Here is a 26383-nt window from a genome sequence, read left to right as displayed (position 1 = left end):
GTCCAATAACAGGTGCTCCCCAGAAATCTACAGACCAAGAAACGGAGTGCTAGTGTGCAGAACAAGTAGGTAAAGCTTTTCAGAATCCATGTGTTAGAATTAAGATGAATCCAATTTGACAATGCAGTGCTTGACAGCAAGCAGTGCAACAGTGTCTGAAACTAGACTAACCCAGTAGCCCTGATTCCCATGCTACTTAATTGTGAAAGAGAAGCTCTACTCTGACAGCTGTTCTGCGTAGAGTTTTATAACCACTGAGTTTATGTGTACCATATATGCATGTGCAGTGTCAGTCCTTTAACAGAGCTTCACCTTTTGATTTAGCCAAAAACTTGAGAGAGTATTTCAGTGTTGCTTGTCCCACCATTAATCCTTGTTCTCTTAACTGGTTACTAGTGATCGTAGCATCTTGGTCGCTTGGTTAGTCTTCCATGTTATTATGAAATAAGCCTGCAATACTAACTGTAAAGCTCTATAGAGTAAGGATATTAATGCTTTCAGTTTTTCTGCCAGCTTGAGTCCAGTAGATGCTCGTTCTAATTCCTAAACTCAAGCATCTTGGAAGATATTTCTCAAATTACATGGATTTATATGAACATCGGGGATGAAACACCTCCGGCAAGTGTTCAAATGTATAACCTTTCAAATGACTACATAATCTGAACTGGCTAAAGTCAGTACACAAGAATAGTGCATGGATTGACATGAGTTTTGAAGTGTATAGTGCTTTTTTAAGCAGTTTTTATCCAGCCACAGAAAGGTGGCAATAGCGTAAAGCGTTTACTCTTCAGAACATAAACATTGCTAGTCTTTTGCTTGGAAACATGACAACTATCACTTGAATGCTAAACTCAGTTGCAGAAGTAATTTGCGCTCTTGATCTCCTTCTGTATGTTTCAATGCCTTCCTGCCACTAGAATCATGGAAAGAAACTATCTTGCCATGTAAACTCCCTCAGCACTGTGTAAAGCCATAAATTCTCACACAATGGTACTGTTTCCAAACCTATTCAAACATAGTTACATGTAGATCTAAGTGAACTACTAGTTTGAAACCACTTATCCAGTAAAAAGAAAAGGAGTACTGGTGGCACCTTAGAGACTAACCAATTTATTAGAGCATAAGCTTTCGTGAGCTACAGCTCACTTCATGAGCTGTAGCTCACGAAAGCTTATGCTCTAATAAATTGGTTAGTCTCTAAGGTGCCACCAGTACTCCTTTTCTTTTTGCGAATACAGACTAACATGGCTGCTACTCTGAAACACTTATCCAGTGAATCTATTTCTGGTTAGAATTGTCTGCAAACACTTTGATATTTAATGATTTGTTTTCTAGAAATCTGACAGTAATTCATGAAGACATATTTCATCCTATGGATTGCTTATAAATATGTGACTGACATTACTTTGTATATTTGTGCTGTTATTGCTCACCAACCTGCATGTTTGTCAGATATTTATCAAACCTGGAAACAATTTTCAAGATAGCTGATGAACGCTTCAGGCAGGAATACGCCCGAAAATACATAGTTATCAGTGTGTTTGTGATACTGTCCTCCTGGCAAACAGTCCCACAAACAACTTTCCTAACCTAACTTCATACTCTGCCTTTTGAATTCTGATCAAAAATCCAGGTGTGTTTTAGTATACCAGATGTTGGTCTGGTGAGAGCTTAATTTCTATCTGGAGCTGAGTCAACCATGCTGTTAGTCAAACAGTTTGGTTTGTTTTGATCATGGTAAATTTTGTTCCTTGCAGATTAAGGAAAGGTATGGGATAGGACAACCACTAATTGTGTGGCATTGCAGTAGTTGTAATTGTCTAGGGTGCCCGAGGGAGCAGCCCAGTCAAGTTAACGAAGTCTTCCATGACTATAGCAATTGATTTTCCTTTGGCCAAACAGAGCTCAGGTACTGACCTTTAGGGCACACAAAGGTGAACTTGTTCTCTAGCTTTCCTTGAGGGAATTGATTGAATGGGGTATGGGAACAAAGGACAGTTTTATCTGTGGTAGATTGGGATACTCTTTTTCGGATACTAACACACATCCTTTTTTAAAGGATTAAGTGCCTACATTGCTGGGGGCTCAATAAACCTCGAGGTTTATGTAGCTTTCTTATTACAGCTCCACACTATTTGGTAGGATGTTCAGGGCAGGGGGGAGAAGCTCATAGATGTTAATAGTAATGAGAAGATAGAAGCTCCTGTATTTAACTTATTGACTACACTGGCACAAGATATCTGCATTAAACAGAACCTTGTAGAGAAAGAGGGAGTTCTTTGTAGTATTTCATATAAATACCTTGCCCCTCAGGTTAGCTGTTTGATATTAACCTGCCCGAAAGCCAGGAGTTTAAATCAAAGAAAATGGAAAATAGCAAAGATAAGGTTCCTTGACGTAGTGGTGTGAGGGGAGCTAACAGCTGTATAATACCCCTGTCTAGGTCCAGCTATGTTAGAATGGCGTACTCTTCCCAAAGCTGAGCCCGGGATCAAAGCAGATCCTAAACCGCAAAAATGCTCGGAAGAGGAGGGAGGGTTTCAGTGTGTGGCCAGAGGCTACCAAGCGTGTCAGTGAAAGCTGACTGACTGAGACGGAGCCTTCTGAAGCAGGACAGGCAGCTTCTCCCTGCCAGAGATGGAGTTCGCTGGGCTGAGGAGAGTTTATAAATTCTGTCAAGGATAATTTGAGGTGTCAGGCAGACCCTTGGAACCATGGACTTTCTGTTGGTTATCCTCTACTCTATGTGCTTTGCATTTTGGAGGAATGAATAAATAATGCTTTGTTTTGAAGATGCTTATACTGTCACAAGTTCCTGAGGGGAGCCTGTTACAATTGCTAAAATCAAGTCTTGTGTTAGTAACATGATTGGGAATCTAGGTGGAGTTTGCGTCTGGAACACACAGTTCTATCCAGAGTGAGGTGCAGGAAGCCGCATCTGTCACCTAACAGATGCACTTGAAAACTAAAGAGGTCTATGTTGCCCTTTGTCCGGTGGTCATGACAATATTTAAAGTATGACTTGCAGGCCTATGACTGTAAGTGCTGGGAGCCACCTTTTGTGTCGCGTTGGAAATCAGACTTCACTCACGGTTTTAGAGACTGTAGTAGTCAAGAGAGCAATAGTCAATGCAGTGCTCAGTGAAAAATCTCAAGGAATGTTTAGAGCTGTTAAGATCTTGCTATACCTCCGTGTGTTTTGTTTCCTTTAATATTGCTTTGGAAATGCTCCAAGCTGATACAAGCAGGCACTGTAAATTTAAAAACTGAACCTAATTTACTTTCTAAAGACCTTGCTGAGACTGGGTGTTCTGCATAGAATCCAGGGCTGGGTCATGCATCCCTTAAGCATATTTGGGAAAAGTTACCAGCTAGCTGATCTGCTCCATATCATATGTCATCATAAAGGGTTAATGAACCTGATTAATCTTGACACAAGTCTGACAACTTGCTTGAGAGTATTCAAAGTCTGTGGTGCTGCTGAGTTGCAAGGGATTTGACTTGAGAGTGGGAGATCAGTTCGTTACAGCACGAGTGTCCTGCTTAGTGTTTAGGGGTTATGCTTTCAGTAGAGAAGTACTGAAACTATTCGAAGAAAGTTCTTCTGCCCTTCCATTCCCAGGAAAACTATGTTCAATACCTTATTTGTGTTTTTTTTAAATTGCTTCCAGATTGTCCAGTTGGAAATGAAAGATAGTTTCCAAATCAGGAACAGACGGATTATAGCTTATGCATATGGCTCTCTGATATGGAAACTCTATTATTTCACTCCAGCGTTACCTGGCTTTGTTGTACTACCATGCATGTTAGTGAAAATTAGGCTTTTAAAACCAGAAGTATAAATATATATGTCCTGTGCTTAAATTTAGAGCCACTATACATTCATTAAATGAAGAACAAATGATGATGATTGGACTGTAGTTAACTCCTTGTATTAGAGATGGCAAGTCCAACAATTAACAATGGCTAGTACTCGGCCCTCGCTGGATTCTTTCTATCTGTAGCAGTTTTCAGAGGGTCCATACCATTTGCATAGTGACAGAGCAGTAGATGGATTTGACACTTGGCACTTCCCAGTGCCTGCCTGACTTATCAGAAGGGCAGTAAAGCATGACTACATTCTCCTTCAGATCACTCCTTTGAATTCGTCTAACTTACTTTGTGTCATCAAAGGAAAGGCATTCATTTTGATGCCAGGATGACATACCATTCAGGACAAATGTGTTTCAAAGAACTTGCCAAGAGAGACTGTACAGGAATATTTGCAGCAACCACAGCCTTAATAAATTATTTAAAATAAGGCTGGCTGAAATTCTAGTAAATCTTTTTTTACTTTTTTTTTTTTTTTTTTTTTTAAATTGACTGAACTCTACATGAAACATGACTCTGCATTTCTTCTGGACAAAACCAGAGCCAGTTTTCAATATGCCCATGTACTGTGCTGTTTGAAGTTAATATGAGAGTCCTGATGGGAGTTAGAGAGCCAACCTCTGCTTTATTCAGAAACTTAATTCCAGTACTTGAGCAGTCCGAGAGTGGGAGAATATTTGTGTTCTAGGATTCCTTCATAAAAGTTTCTCTAGGATAAATTATGAAAAAATGAAAAGACAAGACAGATACTTAATAATCAAAGTAAATTCAGTACTTAACTAGTGATCTTAAGGTCAGCATATCTCTTGTACTGACTAGGGAGAGCTGATTAAGGCTAATGTAGGTATCAAATCACACACATTCCTTTGAAAATATAGTGGAATGAGCTCTTCTAGTGTCCTAGTTGATTCTATACTGTGAAATACATATCACTTTCTCACATCTTTGGAGTGCAGATGTGGAAATTTCAGACTCAACCTATTGACATACACCCTCTTGGAGAATATTTTACTCTTTCCTTGTGGGATTCCTGTCATACGGTTTTAAAAATACATTAATTAATTTATTTCAGTTATTGCATTATTTCCTTCCCTGGGGACTGCATCTTGACACGGTGGAAGATTTATGTGCTCCAGTGATCCTCAAAGCTGTGCCATGGGGAGTTTTAGCTTCTGGTAGGGCCGCCCAGGCCAAAGGGTAGGTACTAGATGAAAAATAGTGCGCTGGTCCCCCCAAGTTGGGGCTTGAGCGATAGGCCAACAACCTATTGATTTCAAAACATGTAAGTTATAAAAACAGAACAAGGTAGCCATTCAAAACATGTAAGTTATAAAAACAGAACAAGGTAGCCATTCTGCCGAAAGGATAGTAGAGCCTTGTTTGGGCCTGAGTGGTGTCTGAAGTCATGGGAAGGATTCAGATTTGGAGAGTTGCATTTTTTGGAGCAAGGAACTGAAAAAAGCTACAAAACTTTGTCTAGTTGCTGTTGCTATGAAGAAACCAGGCCAATTAAACACACTGGCACTATCACATGTCCCAGATGCTGCTTTTGGTTTTTTGCTTTCTTTGGCCATATTTTGTAGCTGGACATACTGTTCTTAAGCAGAGAAGCGGAGGTGAAGCCACTCTTGTTCCTGCTCGGAGAATAGATACGCTCTATTTTTGGCTCCTGTCTCATCACAAGATGCACTTTGGAATGGGTGGGGTTGTCCCAGAGCGAAGGCAAAAAATATGGAGTAATTAAAATTGAAAGTGGACCTAGGGTGATTGATGTGTGCTAGGGGAGGCACCACTGTGCATGCATTGAGAGTGAAAGACTAAAATAGGGCTGAGGGGGGGTAGTGTTCCCTGGTTATTGGAAGCCCAGGGAATTCTTAAGAGGACAGACCACATGGGCTGCATGTCAGACCTTTTAATGTACTGTGGCAAACAGTTGACTTGGGAAAGGTTGATCTTGCAACTAGGTCCTAATTTAAAATATGTCCAGCATTCTCCAGTTGGAAAAAAACAGAAACCACAAACCTGGAAAATAAGGTTGTTTTAGTGCTCCGAAGGAAGATCCAAACAGACTTGCAGAGCATTCATTCCATTTGTTTGGTCCTCCTTTCATAAGCAAAAAATAGTAGAGGTAGCTGTGGAAATTCAAAAAGCAGCCACCTAGGTATCCATGCTCAACTTCATCAAGTTCTGTTATGCCAATCAAAGGTTGTTGCCAACTCGAAGGATTCTACCACTGAACTCATAATGGTATTTTCCTTAAAGCGTCAGCTCCTGCAGTTGTGTGAATATATGAAAATATTCATTTTCATTAACCTTTTTTTTAATCGTCTTCGTGGTTGTGGAGAAAAGCTTGAAATTGTGACATGAATATACCTGTAAGATTCCAAGAACCAGAAGGCAAATAAAAAACCCAAAATGTGATTTATTTTTTTTAGGGGTGGGGAGGGGAATGGCTCATGCTCTTTAAACACTTTGGGATTGGTAATACTGCAGGCATGCATTGACTCTCAGATGCTGAAGCTAGTTGTTGGACATTAAGCCCTGGTCTACACTGGGGGGCGGGATCAATCTAAGTTGCGTAGCTTCATCTACGTGACTAATATAGCTGAATTCGACGTACTTAGATCTACTTACCATGGTGTCTTCACCGCGGTGAGTCGATGCTGCTGCTCCCCTGTCGACTCTGCCTGCGCCTCTCGCTGCGGTGGAGTACAGGAGTCGCTCAGGGATCGATTTATTGTGTCTAGATACACGCAATAAATCGATCCCCGCTGGATCAATTGCTGCCAGCTGATCCAGCGGGTAGTGTAGACATAATTTTTAGAGCATTGGGAGTTCATAACCATTTGGACTGAGAAGAAACTGAAGAGAGAAGTTGTTGATTTCTCTTGAGATCTTCTCTACCTGTCCCGACTACTTTCCTGAAATGGTTGGTGCAATGTCCTTGAGCAATGGATCATTTGGTTTCATAGATTATTCAAGCTTGCTTTAGCTATTACTGATCTTGAAATTCAAGATTTCTTTGACCTGTGAACTCTTCATCCCTTACATGTGCCATTGAGACAAAAAGGTTTTCTTCATCTGCTGATAGAGAAAGGAAGATGAAGAAAAGAAAATAATTAAGACGACATCCCCCTCCCCGCCTTTTGTAATGAAAGCGACTGAAAAATTATGCATTGCAATATGAATGACTAGTCTAAGATCAGGCTAAATAAGCAAATCTTATAATCTTGTTCACAGATTGAACTTCACTGTTCACCCAAGAAAATGTATCTCTCAATAACAGTTTAATGCCCAGGTCATGGTCTAATATTGTTCAGGATGTACAACAGAACTGGGTAGCAGGTTATCCAAGGTCTTTGGGGGAATCTAAATTGAAATGATAAAAGCAGCTTCCTTATAGCACAAGTAAAGTAGTAGATGTGACAAGGGGGAGCAGGTGGTAGGCCCATGTACAGTCAGTCACTGATACGCAGTGTTGTTGATTCATTGTTTTCTGAACTGGATTTTGCTCAATGAAATGAGCTTTCTTCTCATGCATAGCAGACAAGCCCTACAATGCCTTGCAGAGTGGCATTTCAAATGAATTAAAGGTGATTAAGGAAGCACTAAGTTTCAAAGGAGCATATGCAGCATTTCAACTTGGTTGCAAGAAGATGAATTGCATTTAGCATCTGTGGATTGTCCGATATTTGGGAGAAAATCTTCCTTCTCTCTCCCTGTCCATACATCCCACAACATCCTTCCTGGACGATATAGTAAGAAAAATGCTATTTTGGTCCCAAACAAGCAAAATGCCAAAACATTTGGGTCTTTGAGGTGCTCCGTGTGACGGAGTTCAATTAGAATTTGCCATTTTTGTTTTTTTCCACAGTATTATTTTGTTCAATTCCTATAACTAGAACATCTTACTGGTTTCAGAGCACAGTACAACACCTAGTACTGCTCCCCCCCCCACAGCCCCCCAAATCACTGTAATTGAAATGTAGCTTCAGGCATAAATGAGGTTGGACTCTCATAATTTAATCAGTGTTTTGCCTATTAAGCAAGAGTAGTACAGTAAATGTTTTGGTGTGATTGCTTGATGTTTCATGCTAAGTGTTGCTATAGCACCTTAGAGGAACATTTTATATAAAATATTTAAAGCTTTATCTTAATGGCTTTTGGCAATGAACCGTTATCCAAATGAAAACCATTTGGAAACTCTTAGGATTTAAGTCTCTCCAAGATCACGGCATGCTAAGGTTTGTGACAACTATTTGTGAGATGTGAACAATTCTGGTTTCTGAGTAAGTCCATATAAGTGTCTTTTCTCATCCAGATGTGGGTGCTGAAGTTCTGGAATGTTCTTCTGGTAAGGAGTTGATGCTGATATCAGGAGAGCTGCATCATTACATAACACTGACTCCCAGCTATGCGAGTGTAATGTACATTGGTTTAGCAGATTTGCTCTGAAGGAAGGGAGAAGCAATTAGATGTATTTTCAGTGCTCCTTCACTTACACACCAGTGTAAATCAGAAGTTAACTCAGAAGTAAACAGTGTGGATTTACACTGGTGTGAGTAAAATCAGAATCTGGCCCAAGTTTCAAAGCTGATAGCTCTAGTTCATCCTCTTATACAAGGAGGCATACTTGCTGGTTTGAGAGTAGCAGCCGTGTTAGTCTGTATTCGCAAAAAGAAAAGGAGTACTTGTGGCACCTTAGAGACTAACAAATTTATTAGAGCATAAGCTTTCGTGAGCTACAGCTCACTTCATCGGATGCATTTGGTGGAAAATACAAAGGGGAGATTGATATACACACACAGAGAACATGAAACAATGGGTTATCATACACACTGTAAGGAGAGTGATCACTTAAGATAAGCCATCACCAGCAGCAGGGGGGAGAAAGGAGGAAAACCTTTCATGGTGACAAGCAAGGTAGGCTAATTCCAGCAGTTAACAAGAATATCAGAGGAACAGTGGGGGGTGGGATGGGAGGGAGAAATACCATGGGGAAATGGTTTTACTTTGTGTAATGACTCATCCATTCCCAGTCTCTATTCAAGCCTAAGTTAATTGTATCCAGTTTGCAAATTAATTCCAATTCAGCAGTCTCTCCTTGGAGTCTGTTTTTGAAGCTTTTTTGTTGAAGGATAGCCACTCTTAGGTCTGTGATCAAGTGACCAGAGAGATTGAAGTGTTCTCCAACTGGTCTTTGAATGTTATAATTCTTGACGTCTGATTTGTGTCCATTCATTCTTTTACGTAGAGACTGTCCAGTTTGGCCAATGTACATGGCAGAGGGGCATTGCTGGCACATGATGGCATATATCACATTGGTAGATGCACAGGTGAACGAGCCTCTGATAGTGTGGCTGATGTGATTAGGCCCTATGATGGTATCCCCTGAATAGATATGTGGACAGAGTTGGCAACGGGCTTTGTTGCAAGGATAGGTTCCTGGGTTAGTGGTTCTGTTGTGTGGTGTGTGGTTGCTGGTGAGTATTTGCTTCAGATTGGGGGGCTGTCTGTAAGCAAAGACTGGTCTGTCTCCCAAGATCTGTGAGAGTGATGGGTCGTCCTTCAGGATAGGTTGTAGATCCTTGATGATGCGTTGGAGAGGTTTTAGTTGGGGGCTGAAGGTGATGGCTAGTGGCGTTCTGTTGTTTTCTTTGTTGGGCCTGTCCTGTAGTAGGTGACTTCTGGGTACTCTTCTGGCTCTGTCAATCTGTTTCTTCACTTCAGCAGGTGGGTATTGTAGTTGTAGGAATGCATGATAGAGATCTTGTAGGTGTTTGTCTCTGTCTGAGGGGTTGGAGCAAATGCGATTATATCGTAGCGCTTGGCTGTAGACAATGGATCGAGTGGTATGATCTGGATGAAAGCTAGAGGCATGTAGGTAGGAATATCGGTCAGTAGGTTTCCGATATAGGGTGGTGTTTATGTGACCATCGCTTATTAGCACCGTAGTGTCCAGGAAGTGGATCTCTTGTGTGGACTGGTCCAGGCTGAGGTTGATGGTGGGATGGAAATTGTTGAAATCATGGTGGAATTCCTCAAGAGCTTCTTTTCCATGGGTCCAGATGATGAAGATGTCATCAATGTAGCACAAATAGAGTAGGGGCATTAGGGGAAGAGAGCTGAGGAAGCGTTGTTCTAAGTCAGCCATAAAAATGTTGGCATACTGTGGGGCCATCAGCCACACTATCAGAGGCTCGTTCACCTGCGCATCTACCAATGTGATATATGCCATCACGTGCCAGCCCGATGAAGTGAGCTGTAGCTCACGAAAGCTTATGCTCTAATAAATTTGTTAGTCTCTAAGGTGCCACAAGTACTCCTTTTCTTTTTGCTGGTTTGGGAAGCCATTTTTATCCAACTCTGTTATAGAGCCAAGTCATTATTTTAATTAGAGTATTGTTTCTGAGAGAGTTCCATATGATAAATACTAGTGAATTTTTGCTGTATGAAAAGTTCACATTTTGATCCCCTTACAGAAAAAGGCTACTCAATTCCTTTTATTTACTTCTTTGCTTAATAAGTAAGTTTGCATGACTTTCAGCAATGTGTGCATACTTCCAGTAACCATTCAGGTTTTTTTGTTTCCTTTTGTTTTAAAAAGCACTCAACTAAGGGATAGCTAGCTGCAGCTTGCACACATTCTCTTTCGGCATTTTCTGACACAGTATTTCTTCATTTGTTTTACTTGCTGCCTCGTGGTGGTGTGAACCGCTAACAAGTCCCATCTGCATTTTCAGATAACCGTCTCAACTAACTTAAGTTTCTAATAAAATAGTATTTCTTTATATGGAACGTGTTATCAAAGGGTCTCAAATTGCTTAACAAACCTTAAATTACCTCCCTTCTATAAAAATGGGAGAACTGTGGTAGAGGCTAAGTAATTTGCTCAGTATATAAATATTTTTCTGTGATTCATTTGTACATCTTTAACTAAACTTCTGTAAAGATGCAGTTTCCATCTTTCCTGACACAGATATAAAGCACTAAACCAAAAAGGAAATTTCTTATGTGGTAGTTAGATTTTACCAGTACTGTTGTCTATACTCACGCTGCTCTTAATTGCTTTCAGTACTGGCTTGTTCCATGGCTATTGCTTCCATGCAATTGCTGTATAGAAATGTCAGTAGCTCCTTTTCTTGGTTATTTGTAGATGCTTGTTGTCACCACTTTGCCTTCCGTGCGACCTGTTGCATGCTTGGCCACACTGGTAGGTACGGTTCTTAATTATGGGTGATATCATTCCTCTTGCCTTGCAAAGATGGTAATACGATTAACAGCCCATTGCACATCAGACATAAATATGTGTTAAGCCTCCCCACACCAAATGATGCAGAAGAATGTAATGGAATTACAGTACATCACTGCTGTAATGAACCCCTGGGAATCCAAGCCATTTGTTAGTTATAGTCGGGGTTCATTATAATGAATGAGCTCTGAACGGGGCAGGGGAGGTGGCTGACACCTCAAGCCCTGCAGTGCGAGCTGACAGCTCCCTCAGTTCCTCCGCACCCAGGGCGGACAGCTCTCTTGTCCCTGGGGCTGCAGGGAGCTCTAGGGCCCCTCTACACCAGCAGGGCTCGAGGTGGGATCCAGGGACCGGGTTTTCTATAGCGCAAGGTTCATAATTGTGAAGGGCATTTTAACTAGGGTGTTTGTGTATGCAGTGTTCTGAGAATGTTGTATGATCAAAAGCATCAAATGTAAATAATCAAATGAAATGAGGGGGCAGGGGCATTGTGGAAAGAGATGAACTGTCTTATAGGCAGCAGGAAGAGCCTGGTGCATTATGTAGCTACCATCTAAGTCCAAAGCCATAAAGGGACATGGTTCCTTTGTTGCAGGGCTAAGGAGTTGAGCAGTTGGGAAAAATCCCAACTGCTCTGAAAGTGGAGCTCTGCTCTTGCATTTAGTACACCCTTGGCAGCCACTTTCTCGAGCATCCCAAGATTTGCGTGCAGGCCACTTGTGATCCTCATGCTGCTTCGTGCCCTGAATTCCCCCACTCGTAGTCAGTTATGTAGCCTCCTCTCCTGCAGTGCTTTTCAAGAGGCAGGCTGAGGCACAAATAGTCATCTCGGTTTGTATGACATCTTGTTGACTGTTTATACAGCCGTTTGAGTGGCTGCAGAGCCTTGTGTACATGGCCCTGTTAGTAAGGAAACTAAACAATTCTGAAGTCCTGGTAGCTAATTAAACTTCACAGTACTCTGTGTAAGTGGGGAAGTATTATTCCCATTTCATAGCAGGGGAAAGCTGAGATACAGATTTAGTGACATAGGTAAGACCATACAGCAAACTGGTGGCACAGGCAGAATTAAAATTTAGGAGTATCTGAATTGCAGTTCATGTTTGGTTAGCTAGACTATTCTGCTTTTCCACAGCATCATATAAATAGGAAAAATGTCCATGAACTCAAGGGAAATAGTTTGGCAGAATAATCTTCCAAAATTCAAAAACATATATAAGTATAAGTATAAGTGAGAGAGAGAATCTGCAATCATAATTTCGTTAAGACTATTGCAGTTAGCCATCTTGCTTTTGAGACTCATGATGTGAAATTGTTGGGAAATGGTTTTATAACCACAGATGAGTCATCCACCTCGAGTGTACAGTATGTTTTATATAGACTCCTGCAAGAGTATTGACCCAGGAATATCAGACAACTTAACTTTTTACTGCAGAGGGTGTTTCTTTTTTCATTGGACTCAGATCACCAATACTCAGATGAATAATTTTGTACTATCAGATATTGCAGTGATCAAACTACAGTTTAGCTAAAAATAAGTGTCGGTGTAAAAGTCAGTCAGAAGGTCCTGTTATACGTTGTAGGTGAATCTGGGTCTATGTAGTGTGCACTCATGTTTTTTCCAATAAAAAGAGATTAGACTTTATGTAGATTCACATTGTAGACCCGTCAGGGATTCAGGGCAGATAATTTGCTGAGCAAGCTTTAGGCAGTTCAGTTTCCTTTTCTGGCTGCGTTTCAGGAAATGAGGACAATAGGATGAACAAACAATAATTATACATTTTTAGACTCTGGTTAGCTCTAATGATCACTTTGAGAAGAAGAGAAAAGTAAATGCTATCATAGTGGCAACAAATCTTGTTGAAAAATAAACACACAAAGGTCTTTCCACAGCTGCCTAATACTCAGATTAATGTTAAAATATAACATTGGTGAAAGCAATTAAAATATAACATTGGTGAAAGCAAAAGAAAACCCCCAAAACCCAAACACAAAACTTGTACAGTGTGTACTAAATCTCAGTTTCCTAGAATGTAAATGTTCTTTGTTACCATATATCTGGATAAAGCTTGTCTGAGTCGATCTGAGTAGATCAAAGTGATCTGAAGGACAACACGCTGGCTTTGTCAGAGGAAGTTTAAGTCAGGAACTTCTCACTGAACATTACGCCACCATGTTCTCACCAGTTACATCATGATTTTTAGAGTGCCAGAGTTGCCTTTGCTTGAGCATCACAGAAATTGAGGGGTAATCTCCAAGGTGGCCAGTTTCCAAACCACTTGGGTCAAAACCAGCATCTTACACTGAACTAGGAAAACGTTTGGTAGATATGGATATCAAGTATCATATACTACTAGCAAGAAGCAACACCGAGTGGGGGGCTGCCACCTTGTGCAGTAGCTGAGGTTTCAGTGGTCTCCAAATATAATTTACTCTTCATGCAAGTAGTTTTCTATGTAGATGTGGCAAAGACCAGGCTTACAGTAACTAAGTCGCCAACTTAAGGTGAAAACACTCTTGATTATTGCACGATAATGTAAGAAGTTGGAGATCCAACAGGGCCCCAAGACTATGCCCCTTCTTAACAAAGAATTTAAAATGCTGGTATCAGTGAACATGAAATACAGTGTTGGTGTAGTGAGATGCAGGTAACTGGACACTAATATTTAAAGTCAAATAACTGACACCTTTTAGAAATTTTCAAATTGGTACAAATTGTAACACTTAATGTTACCTCAGATAGCTGATCAGTTGTATCTAACATAGAAGACTCATGACATTTGAATGCAGTTTGGTGCAATTGTGAGCTAACACCTTTACTCTTGAATAGTATCAGATAACTTCTACAAATATAATTGTAAAAAGTAGATGGTGAGCTCTTGAAAGTAGGGACCTAGCACAATCGGGGCCTATACTGACTGGGGCTTTCGGGTGTTGTAAAATGAACACATGTTTATAATAACACCTATGCAATTTCTGTGTCCAACTAAATTCTTTGTACGCAAGCCTCCTAAGGGAATGTATTATGTATACAAAATTGTGTGTGTTAAAGATGACTTTATCCTTAGAAAGAAACTGAATTTAAACGAGCAGTCCACAGGGCACAGGATGGCTGCTTTTATTTGACTCCGTTTAGTTGAATGTTCTAATTGCTTTACGATAGGCCTGATCTACACTTGAAAGTTACACTGGTCTAATTATGTTGGTTAGGAATGGGATTTTTTTTTTTTTTTTACGGATACAGTTATAATTTATACTGGTACAGTCCTTAATGCGGGTGCAGTTAGGCAGGCATAAAGCTGTCTTACACTATTATAGTTTATTTCCCTTCCCATACAGGAAGAGCTATACTGGTACTGATCACTTTCTTAACCAATATAAAGTAGTTTAATCCCCATAAAATAGATGCAGTTAGCTTTACTAGTACAACTTTCTAGTTTCTAAAAAGAAATGTAGACCAAACTGAAACGTAGATGGTCAAAATATGGAACAGAGTGCAGTAACGTGACTTTGTATATATTTCAGTTGCTGTAAAGTGCCAAGAACTTGGGATGGATACTAAAGAAAAGAATCAAGAAATATACATATTTTAAAAAATACAATCTGCTCACATTGAATGTCTGAGGGCTTTGATGTATGTAGCAGTACAGTTCAGGCTTGCTTCTGCTTGTCTTTCATAACGCTTGGAGAGGTTGCCACAGCAAAGAACACAAAGCTGTAATTTTTGCTGGTGTTCAAAGAAAAGGTATTGCTCTTCTCATGGCTCTTCAAAGAAAAGATGTTTAAGTTTAAACTTATAACTCACTTTTATGTTTAGGCTCAGTGACGTGTTTTTTGTCCTGTGCAGATGAGATTGAAATCTGTATGTTGCCGTGGTTTTTTTTGTTAAAATTAGAAACAGAAGTCATTCGATTCACTTTTTCAGTCTTTTTTAAAGGCTTTGTCTTATGTTTCAAACCATTATATTAATATTGTATTAATATTAAAAACAATATTGTTTCAAACCAATATTAATAAGTTGTAGCAAGGTACTGAGCTGCACTTGGGTCATGTCTCTTTGAACACCAGCTTTTAAATGTCAGTCTGAATGTGTGATGTACAGACCTACATTTAATTTCATTCTCTTAAAATTGTATCTGAGCAGCTCTTCTTATTAGCACTGCAAATTTCTGACTCTCATGGAGAAAAAGGAAACTCGTACTTTCTTGAGTTGCTTCCTTCCCAGTGTGCTGCAATGAGGCACTTGAGGACTAGAATTGAATGGATAGTGAATAAGAAAGTAATTTGTTTATTTCCTGATGTTACAGATCTGGTGACTAGAAATATTCCCTATGGTCAAGCAACACTTTCACCAACCTTGGTTTTTTTTAATTAAATGAACTTAAATTTTGAGGTAAGATTTCTCTTTACTTTTACTTGTAAATTTGAATGGCTAATGGTGGTTTAACTTCAGTGGGAGCTCTAGTGATATAAAACTTACTTAAATACATCTAAAGAATCTTTTCTGTTTATCTTCTGCCCAGATGCTTTAATCACCATAGTACTTTCTTTAGAAAAATGTATGAACTGCTCAAAGTTCTGGATATGTTATAAAAGAGAAATCAAACTGAAGAGTAAGAGTAAGTACTGAGCTTTGAGGGCTTCAAATAAACATTAAGTGAATAGAAGCCAGAGTAGTCTAATTAGTGAAGACTACACTGGCCATACAAGTCCCTCGCTATTTTTAACCGTCTCCAAAAGGAGCATAGGGGTATAAACATCCAGCAAATAGTTTCTCCAAGCAGTGGGATGAAGGACTAGATCTTAACTTGACATGGGAACAAACACAGTAACTCCTCACTTAACATGTAGTTATGTTCCTGAAAAATGCTACTTTAAGCGAAACGATGTTAAGCGAATCCAATTTCCCCATAAGAATTAATGTAAATGCGGGGGGTTAGGTTCCAGGGAAATTTTTTTCACCAGACAAAAGACTATACATACACACACACAGAGTATAAGTTTTAAACAAACAATTTAATACTGTACACAGCGATGATGATTGTGAAGCTTGGTTGAGTTGGTGGAGTCAGAGGGTGGGATATTTCCCAGGGAACGCCTTACTACCAAATGATTAACTAGCAATAGGCTGAGCCCTCAAGGGTTAACACATTGTTGTTAATGGAGCCTCATGCTCTACAAGGCAGCACAAATGGAGGGAGGAGACACAGCATGGCAGTGGCTGCAAACATTCCCTGTGGAAACAGAACGTGAAGATGAACCCACGCTATCCCAATGGAGCGCATGACTCCCTCCACTTTCCCAAGTGCTGGGGAGAGGGGAGGAGGGAGTCGTGTGTGTGAGCCAGACACATATACCATGTGTGAGTGAGAGAGACAGAGACACACTCACAAAGTGTGAGTGTGAGAGAGAAAGATGCGCATTGCCCCTTTAAGTATGTTGACTCCACTCTAAGTACACTGCCTTTTTAAGTAGATCAGCAAGTGGAGACAGCAGCTGCTGCCAGCAAGCTCCCTCCCTCCTGAACCCTCTTACCCCCGCCCCCCCGACCCCTGCTCTGTGAAGATAAGGTACAGGAGCGAGGGGGAGGGGGACACCCTGATATTAGCAACCCTCTTTCCCCCCCACCCTGCACAGCAAGCAGGAAGCTCCTGGGAGCAGCTCCAAGGCAGAGGGCGGGAGCAGCTGCAAGGCAGTGGGGTGAGGGACAACTGAACTGCCTGGCAATTGATAGCCTGCTGGGCGGCTGCTGCACAGGGAACTTAGGGGAGCTGATGGGGGCTGCCAGCCCACCCTGATTCCGAGCCCCCACCAGCTAGCTCCAGCGGGCTGCTCTTCCTGCAAGCAGTGGACGAAGCAGGTGGCTGCCAAACAATGTTATAAGGGAGCATTGTGCAACTTTAAACGAGCATGTTCCGTAATTGATCAGCAACATAACAACGTTAACCGGGACGCGTTAAGTGAGGAGTTACTGTAAGTCGGAAGATGACTAGGTGGGGTCCATATTAGTAGACGTTGGAAGAAAAGTGACAAAAGGAATAAGGGAAATCATGAGCAGACAAACTTCATCTGGTGGAAAAGGCTGTTTGAATCCAGAGACTTTTGAGGCCTTGTGTACACTCATGACTCTCTCACTTTGGCCTGCTCAGAACAATCTTTCTGTTTTTTTAATGGCAGCCATGTGTGTAAAATGACATGTTCCTACGTGTAAAGGACACAAATGACTACAGCTGTACTTGTCACTTCAGTTCACTTTGTCATTCTCTGAAGTGGTCAGGCAACTTGGGAGTTGAAACAACTTGAAGATGTTTGCCAGGAGGTGACAGGGCTGGGTGGACATCCTGCTTTGAATCCACAGTTTACGTGCTAATCATGTGTGCTTTGGATTCTTGTGTATTCAGGAATAAGATGAGAATTTGGATCACTTAATGAAGACAGCACCACCACATGATCTTCCTATGTCCTTCATTGGCACCTATTAATTGTTTGCTTCTTCCCACATATATGATACCTAAATTCTAGATTGTAAGCTCCTCAGGGCAGGATCTTGGGCTGCTTGTTTTGTGAAGTTCCTGGTACACATTTGGTATAAAACATTCCTTTTATAAATTGTACAATTTTTGAAGCCTTCTAAAAACAAGTGTTGGTCCACAATTAAAAATGTGTACATGGTAGAGGAAGGACTGTAGCTATGGAGCCCATGAGTCTAAAGGTATATCACAAAGTTATGTGGCCAGCTGAAGTCTTCCAAGCTCATAAAATTCTCTCTAAAAGGTCCCTTAATTGAGCGAACACTGCCATGCTTGGAGCCATTGCTCCTCATAGTCTAGTACAGGGGTCATGAGGTTATTACATGGGGGGGTCGTGAGCTGTCAGCCTCCACCCCCAAACCCTGCTTCGCCTCTAGCATTTATAATGGTGTTAAATATATATATTCAAAAAGTGTTTTTAATATATAAGCGGGGGTCACACTCATAGGTTTGCTGTATGAAAGGGGTCACCAATACAAAAGTTTGAGAACCACTGGTCTAGTCTGTTAACCATCTTTGTTTTTTCCTGCCGTCCATCACTGTAGTATCTGAGCACCTTTTCTGTAAAATTGATAGCAGTAGCCAAGTCTCTAGTGGATGTCATGAAGACTAAGGGACTTCTCCCAGGGTGGGATAAAAGCAGGTGCTTTTTAAAATTGTCGTAACTTTATTTAATATTGATTTTCTTTGATGATTGGTTGGTTGGTGCTTTTGCCTGTGGAAAGGGAGCATAGTCTAGTGAAAGTCTTTGTGAAAAGGCCTGCTGAAAATGCAAGATTTTGCAGTATTTCCAGCAGACTTTCTTTCTGCATTTCACCTAATCACAGTTGTTTGTGTTGCCTTATTTTCAGTGCTACATATTTGTACCCCTTTCCTTTATTTACAACACTTGCTCTTTCTGATGCACACTGCCGAACAGAACAGATCAGCCTGACTAGGTTTGGCAGAATAAGAATGCAAGTTACTTGTTAAATCAAGCAGAATAGGGATACTAAAGTTGCTAGTGCTTATTATCCACAGCAGAAAAGGTACCCTAAAGTGGAATTACAGATGAGGTACTCAAATGTTGAGTTGAGACTCAGGTCTCTCGTGAATGTAGGAGCAGCTGTGTCAACATCTGTACACCTCCAGCCATTGTTTAATTTATTGTTGGTAACTGATATTTCCACTGGCTTCTGAAAAAAGGTAGAAATGTGAGTATGTAACTCAGATGAATGTAAAGCTAACACTAACTGTTCTAGAACATCCTTATTATCTGTGCTAAGCCTGCTGGAAAATAGCCTTATAATAATTCTTAAATGGCTGAGGACCATTTTCTGGTTGCATTAGTCTATGGATCCTTTAACTTAAAAATATCAAATAACATGGATAAAAATCTAGTCCATTTTCATTTTAGAAGTTGATTAAATCATCTCTTAATTTAGATGTTTAAAAAGGATGAATTCAAACTGGAACAGGTACAGAGAAGGGCTATTAGGATGATCCGTTGAATGGAAAACCTGTCTTATGAAAGGAGACTCAAGGAGCTTGACTTGGTTAGCCTAACCAAAAGAGGACTGAGGGGAGGTATGATTGCTCTCTATAAATATATCAGAGGGATAAATACCAGAGAGGGGGAGAAATTATTTAAGCTCAGTACCAATGTGGACACAAGAACAAATGGATATAAACTGGCAATCGGGAAGTTTAGACTGGAAATTAGACTAAGGTTTCTAACCATCAGAGGAGTGAAGTTCTGGAATAGCCTTCCAAGAGAAGCAGTGGGGGCAAAAGACCTATCTGGCTTCAAGCTTAAACTTGATAAGTTTATGGGGGAGATGGTATGATGGGATAACATGATTTTGTCAACATGATAACATGATTTTCTGTAGTATCTGACTGGTGAATCTTGCCCATATGCTCAGGGTTTAGCTGATTGCCATATTTGGGGTCGGGAAGGAATTTTCCTCCAGGGCAGATTGGAGAGGCCCTGGAGGTTTTTCGCCTTCCTCTGTAGCATGGGGCATGATTGACTTGAGGGAGGCTTCTCTGCTCCTTGAAGTCTTTGAACCATGATTTAAGGACTTCAATAGCTCAGACATAGGTGAGGTTTTTCATAGGAGTGGGTGGGTGAGATTCTGTGGCCTGCGCTGTGCAGGAGGTCGGACTAGATGATCAGAATGGTCCCTTCTGACCTTAGTATCTATGAATCTAAGTCTGTCTATACAACTAGCTGAGCTGGATTGGTAACTACTGTAGCAATCAGTGAGAACAGGTGCTGTTACAGGAGTATTCTTGTCTTAACCATAAGAAAATCCTCCAGGAGATATTTGTAGTTTGTTCTTGTTTGTCTGATTTATAAGTGAATCACTCAAAGTACACACAGATTTCTCTTTTCTGACAGTAACAGCAAGTGCTGCTGGCTGTATGTATAAGTGAACTGTAGAGTAAGTAGAAAAGGAGTACTTGTGGCACTTTAGAGACTAAAAAATTTATTTGTAAATTTGTTAGTCTCTAAGGTGCCACAAGTACTCCTTTTCTTTTTGCGAATACAGACTAACACGGCTGCTACTCTGAAACCTGTAGAGTAAGTGGTACTCAGAATAAAATCATGGAGCATTTTGATTTCCTGTTTTGCTCTTCTAGTTTAGGAAAAAATGCATCCAAGAGGACAGGGAAAACGGTTGCATTTTAAACTTAGGCTCCACATCCTGAGCTTGTTTTTCAATATTCAGGAGTATTCTATGATGTGGAGTAGAGGTTATCAACCTTTTTCTTTTTGATGCTCTCCCAGCATGCTATAAAAACTGTTCACCTTCCTCCCCTGCCCCCCAAATTGGATGTATGCAATATTGAAGCATTTGTGTAAATAATGTTACATTTGATGGCTGAAGCCATATTCATCTAGTCATTTATTTAAGTCAGCCATCTGAACTGTCAGAAGAGAGATGGAATAAGGTTAATCTTTTTTTTTTTTTTTCCTGTGGGTGGAAGCAGGAAGTACAGGTACTGCATTAGGAAGGATGGTAATTTATCACTTTACTTGAGTGATGCTGCATAAGATATGAATAAAATGATAACTTCAGGTAGAAACTTGGTTCACTGGCAGTTCTCAGGATTAAGTTTGAGTGTAATGATTTGTCTGGTGTGTGAAATAAAATGTTTTTTAAAGCTCCAGTTAGAGGGCTGATCACAGCAGATATTAGTCTGAATAGGGAACTTTTTTGAATTATTTTTGCTTCCAGATATATGGATGCTGCTAAACTGAAAGAATAAACTTAATCAAAAAATGAGCCTGAATGGTCCTATAGGTGCAATGGGATAACAGTATGTGCTAGTAATAGCAGAGAAATCACCATCATGTCCAATTTGAAGTAATAGATGGAGATTAGCGATTTCTTCCATTGAGTGAAACCACGATCACTGAAAACTCATCGTGTTGTAGAAAGGTAAATTTCAAAGCCCTTCGGTTGCACAGGCAGTCTGCAAGGAAAGCGGAATCTGAAACTGCGAAGCATTCAGCTGGTTTGGTTGAAAGTAAATAAGAATTCTACGAATGGATCACGCAACGTAGTTATTCTGAGTATTAGTGTCACCAGGGTTAGCATTGGAAGTGCTGTTACAAATATGGCCAAGCAAACTGCTCCATGTCTTCCCACCAGTACCGAGTCACCTTTCTCTGTCATCTCTGGATTGGTAACTACAGTAGCAATCAGACAGAACAGGCGCTGTTGCAGGAGTATTCTTGACTTAACCATAAGAAACTCCCCCATCTCCATTCAAGGAATGAAGAGAGGCAGTGCGTGCGTCATTATAATAGTTTATGTATACCATCATAGGTTCTTTGTGGTTTCAGAAATAATTCAGCTGTAGGACTGAAAGGCTGTCTTTGGAAGTAACAAGCCTTGCTGAACTCAAAAGCTGATTTGTCATCTTGTCCCTTCAGGTTGGACTGTCTGGCAGTGGAATGGCTATCTTTAAAATAAAGTTCCTGAAAACTTATGAATTTAGCTACCAGTCAAGAGAGTATCACTTTGGGAATCATACAACAGAACAGCAAACACACTTAGTACTGATACGAGTAAGGCAGTACCTGAAAAAGAAGTGGGATTAGGTGGTTAAATTTAAAATATTACCATTCTTGGGACGTAATCAACATGCCTAAATGGCTTAAATCTGGAGATGTCCCTTCATTTATCCATTCCACATCACAAAGCATCGATTCGAAGGACAAACGAGTTCTTAAGAGATTAACACATTAAAATATGACCTATTTTTTAAAATGAAGCCTTTAAATGCAATCACATCTTACTAATTTGGGTCCACATCTGAGCCATTACATCTGTCATTTCTAAGGTTGTTTAATCAATTAATGTCCTCCTCCTAGTGGAAACGATATTCTGTGTGGTGATAGTTTCATTACAGAACCAGTACCTGTGCTGTTATGCCTGAAATTATTATGTATAGTTCCCCTGAATTTACTTCAAAAGCAAATCCTGTGCTCAAACATGAAGTCCTTTTTCAGCTGCCACTATTACACTCAGGTGGAGTTTTGCATCAGTAAGGAGTTAAGAACTGGCACTTTCATTTCACAGAATCCTGATGTTGCTCCCTTATATTTTGTTTCTACATCCAACCTCCCTCAAAAGTTCAAGTAGGATATTCCATTTATTTATTTATTTATTTATTGGTCATTGACTCATACTGATCTTTGTACAACTAAGTGCTTTTCCCCTAATGACTAATGGTTTTAAAGCCTTGCTTGCTTGCTGAATGGGTAAGAGGCAGTACCGTGTATTGCAAGTATTGAACTTGCGGTGTGGTCACTTCAAGATGGATAACTTAATCTTGCCTGTTTATTTTCTATTCCCTGGAATGAAACACTCAAGTGGGAGGCAAGTATAAAAATCTGCTGACCTGTACTATTGCACTGAAAGAGACAGGAGAGCAAAACAGGGAAGTAAGGAGGTGGCTGTTGAATGGTTGCTTTCTGAATTGCTAAATCAGCTTTGGAAGAAGCTGTTCAGGTGAGAGGCGAATGAATTTCCCTGAAGATAGATGACTCTGAAACAAGCCCTGGTTTGCTTTAGGGTAATATACACCAGCCTGTTGGGACAGCTTGACATGCCTGCTATTCAGCGGAAATGAATCAACTGGTAAAATAATATTTTCCAGATCATTTGAGAGGCAACTATAAAATCTCATCTATATCCCTGACTTGTCTTCTGTACCACTGTTAACAGCACAACTGAATTTTCATGAGTCTTTTCCATTCAACAGTTCTACTCTTTTAATTAGTTACTATTTTTTACATTTTTGGGATGCAGCAGATGGTTGTGTGATTTTTTTGGCATTATTAATTTAATACAGTAGTGCCTAGACACCCTCAACAGAGATGAGGGTCTCACTGTGAAAAACAGTGTACAAATGCACAGAGATGGTCAGCTCTGTGGGGAATAGGGCTAGCTAAATAGACAAATCAGGCAGAGGGTGGAAGGGGAAACTGAGTCTGAGAGGTGAATTGTCTTACACACGGTCACACAGCGGATCCATGGCATAACACGTCTCTTGAGTCTCAGTTCTGTACCCTATCCTAGACGTCTGTGTGGGCCTAATTTTTAGGTCCATGGGGTCAACAGGACAGCTGTGTGCACTTGCACGCCTGAACTGCTTCTTCCAGCCGCTGCTCCCTGCTGTGCGGCGTGTGCACTGCAGCATGAGGGGCTGAACTCCTCTGCACATTCGCTAGGCAGCACGTATAACACAGCAAGGTGGCAGCATCTGGCAGGAGTGGGACATGCAGCCACACTGACCCCACGGACAGGGAGAGAGGATAACTGACCCAAGCCTGAGGTGTCCAGTTGTTTTCCCCTCCTGGATCCGACACTTGTCATCAGGTCATGAGCATACTTCCCTCTCAGGCCTCCTAGTCTCTACTGACCTAGGGAGTAAGAAATTTGACCTGAGAATAAAACCTCTCCCATGACATCAGTGAGCACTAACTAGAAGGGCCCCCGAGTGGCCTGCTACATTTTTTTGTAAACCTCAAATAATCCAGAACTGGTGCAAATAGCAAAGATTTTTTTAAAACAGCAGTTCTCAAACTGTGGGTCCAAGTTTCTTTTAACGGTGTCGCCAGGGCTGGTATTAGACTCCTTGCTGCCGGGGGCAGAAGCTGAAGCGCAAGCCCTGCTGCTCAGGGCTGAAGCCAACACATGAGCAACTTAGCTTCACTCAGCCCCCTGTGGAATGGGGCCACAGGCGATTGCCCGGCTTACTGCCCCCTAACATCGGCTCTGATTCCAGACTCTAGAATAGTACAGGACATTAGAGTCATGTTGTAATTTTCATTGTCGGAAGTGGGTCGCAGTGCAATGAAGTTTGAGAACCCCTGTTTTAAAAGATACTTTAAAGTGTGTCTGAATTGGTACAGAAGCCACTAATTTGGAGACTAAAGCCCTTGTGTTTACATCTGTATAGTATGCAGGTCTTGTCAGGTTGAGTTGTATTGGGTTGCAGGGCCCTAGCCTCTCTGTTGTACCCACTGTATTAAGTCCAGAGATACAACTTCCAATCTTGGTTAACATCTCACTACTGATAGTTGCAGCAGCTGCTATGAGTTGGGGGACTTGAAATAAGACCCTGAAAGTGACACATCTCATAACAAGTGGGGAACCCGAATGAATCAAGATTTCTGCCAGCAGTGGACACTTTATCATTTGTAACAGCTTGTTTGTTCTTTCTGTGCTGCCTGGTTTTAACTTTTTTAATCTCATTTTCTCTTTTTTGAGTCAAGTGCATATCCTACATCATTAAGGTGTGATGTCAATTCATTTTGAAACCCTGAGGACATCTACTTGGCATTTTTTAAAGTAAAATACGAATGAGTAGAATATAGTGGTTATTAGCTAGACTTAAGATGGATAAAAAGTTATAAGAAAACATAATTTGACTTCCTTTTGGCCTTGAGCAGTGGCTGTAAGGTAAATCTTTGGGAAATGATGAGAGTTTGTATAAGCAAATAAAGTAAAATGGCATAAGAGAAAATGCATTTTTCATATGGTGGAATGTTTTTGTAGGAACTTCTAAATGTCATTGCAGATTACTGTGGATAGGGACGCAAAACTCTTTAAAAAGTGGGTCAAGTGATCTCATTTATATATAAGAATTCTAGTCTCAGCTTAGGTTGTGTAATGTCAAATGAATACAGTTCTTCAATCTTCATATGCCTAGGATTGCATTTAGCACAATATTTAATAATAAATTATAAATAAATATACTCTGAAAATTAAAACAGTTCATGCACTCCTTTTATTAATTGCATTAGTAAAAGGCAGAGGGAGATTTTTGTTAATATCACCAATTGTAATTAATTTTTGTCCACAAGTAAAGTTAAGATTTTGTCCCTGTTATTTTTAGTAAAATTCACAGACAGGTTATGGGCAATAAACAAAAATTCACAGAAACCTGTGACCTGTCTGTGACTTTTACTAAAAATAACCGGTGGGAGGGAGACTAATCTCTGCGGGGGCTAAAGCCTGAGCAGGGGGGACTGACGGCCTGATCCACAGTTGGAAGGGGTGACAGCTCCAGCCCCCGCTACCTCTGAGTAGAGACCCAGAAAGTGCTGCAGCTGCTTTGGTGGCAAAGCCTCCTTGGGAACCAGTGTGAGCACAGGTCACTTTGTCTGTCTGTTCCAGCACTTGCTGGCTCTCCTCCACTCCTATCCTGGTTTCAGGGATAGAAGGTCGCTCTCCTGGCTCACCAGGCTGTCATGAAGTGCTGGTGGCTCTGTGCTCAGCGCAGTACCCAGCTCCCAGTCAAACTCCTCATAAAACAGGCAGGAAGATGGTGAGTACTCAGATGTGCTGGTCTCATCCCTGACTTTCCGGTAGTTGATCCTGAGCCTCCTAATCCACTCCCTGCACTGGTTACTGGTCCGGTGAATCCCTGGCACTGCCAGCTTCTTTGCTATTAGTTGGTACGCCTGGTCATTCCTGGAACTCTTGCTCAGGTTGAACCGTTTGCTCTCCTCTCACCAGAAATTAACTAAAATCAGGGTGTGCTCCTTTGACTAACTCACAGAGAACTTGGCCAAGGACTTCATGTTGGTGGCCATTACAAATGCAGGAGAAAGTTCATTCTGCTTGTAGTCCAGTGACCAGGACAGAATGGAAGGGTTAAATGCCGAGCAGCTCTACGTAATCTAGGAGGTTTCTTCCATTTCCTGCAAGTTGATTGGCCATTCTTGGGCTAGAAAGGACAAAGGATGATGTCCCATGGCACTGAGAAACAGTGTTGGCAGACTCTCAGAGCCCAAGTGTTGGGGGACTGGGGCCCAAGTTGTGTCCACACTGCAAAACAATGGCGTTTGGGTCCAAGCATCCACGGGATTCAAGCTCGAACCCTCCACTCCTGAGGGATCCCTGGAGACAGGGCCCTGGCCTACGTTACACCGAACTTTTCTATAGACAGAGGGGTTTGATCTTGAGTCTGAGCCTGGGCTTACCTCCTGCCCCTGTGTAGGTCCCTTGGGCCCAGCACACTATAGGGGTCACTCTGAAGGGACTGGAGCATAGAACAGACCCTGTGGATCTGTGACGCATGGAAATAAGCTTTGATAAGGAAAAGAAATGCAAGTATGTAATGGACCCAGGCAACAACATAAGAGAAGGGTGGGTTAATGTTTGCTGAAGCTTCTCAGGACTGTTGCTGCTGGAGTCTCCCTGTGAGCGCATTCAATGAAGTGATA

General features: G+C 41.0%; 1 protein-coding gene across 4 annotated transcripts in view; it reads left to right on the top strand.

Moving 5' to 3' along the window:
* TLN2 (talin 2) overlaps positions 1–26383 on the top strand; it is a 352127-nt gene that overhangs the window by 119476 nt on the left and 206268 nt on the right. For 2 of the 4 annotated variants that reach the window (XM_038419194.2, XM_038419195.2), the window contains exon 3: positions 15430–15515. The exons of the other annotated variants lie outside the window; for them this stretch is intronic. The gene's annotated coding sequence lies outside the window, so the exon portion shown is untranslated. The remainder of the gene's footprint in view (positions 1–15429; positions 15516–26383) is intronic. 4 annotated transcript variants of the gene reach the window in all.

This window comes from Dermochelys coriacea, chromosome 10 (genome assembly GCF_009764565.3).
Source record: "Dermochelys coriacea isolate rDerCor1 chromosome 10, rDerCor1.pri.v4, whole genome shotgun sequence".
NCBI lineage: Eukaryota > Metazoa > Chordata > Testudines > Dermochelyidae > Dermochelys > Dermochelys coriacea.
The sequence above is the reverse complement of the archived record's forward strand: the minus strand, read 5'-3'. Positions and strand labels throughout refer to the sequence as shown.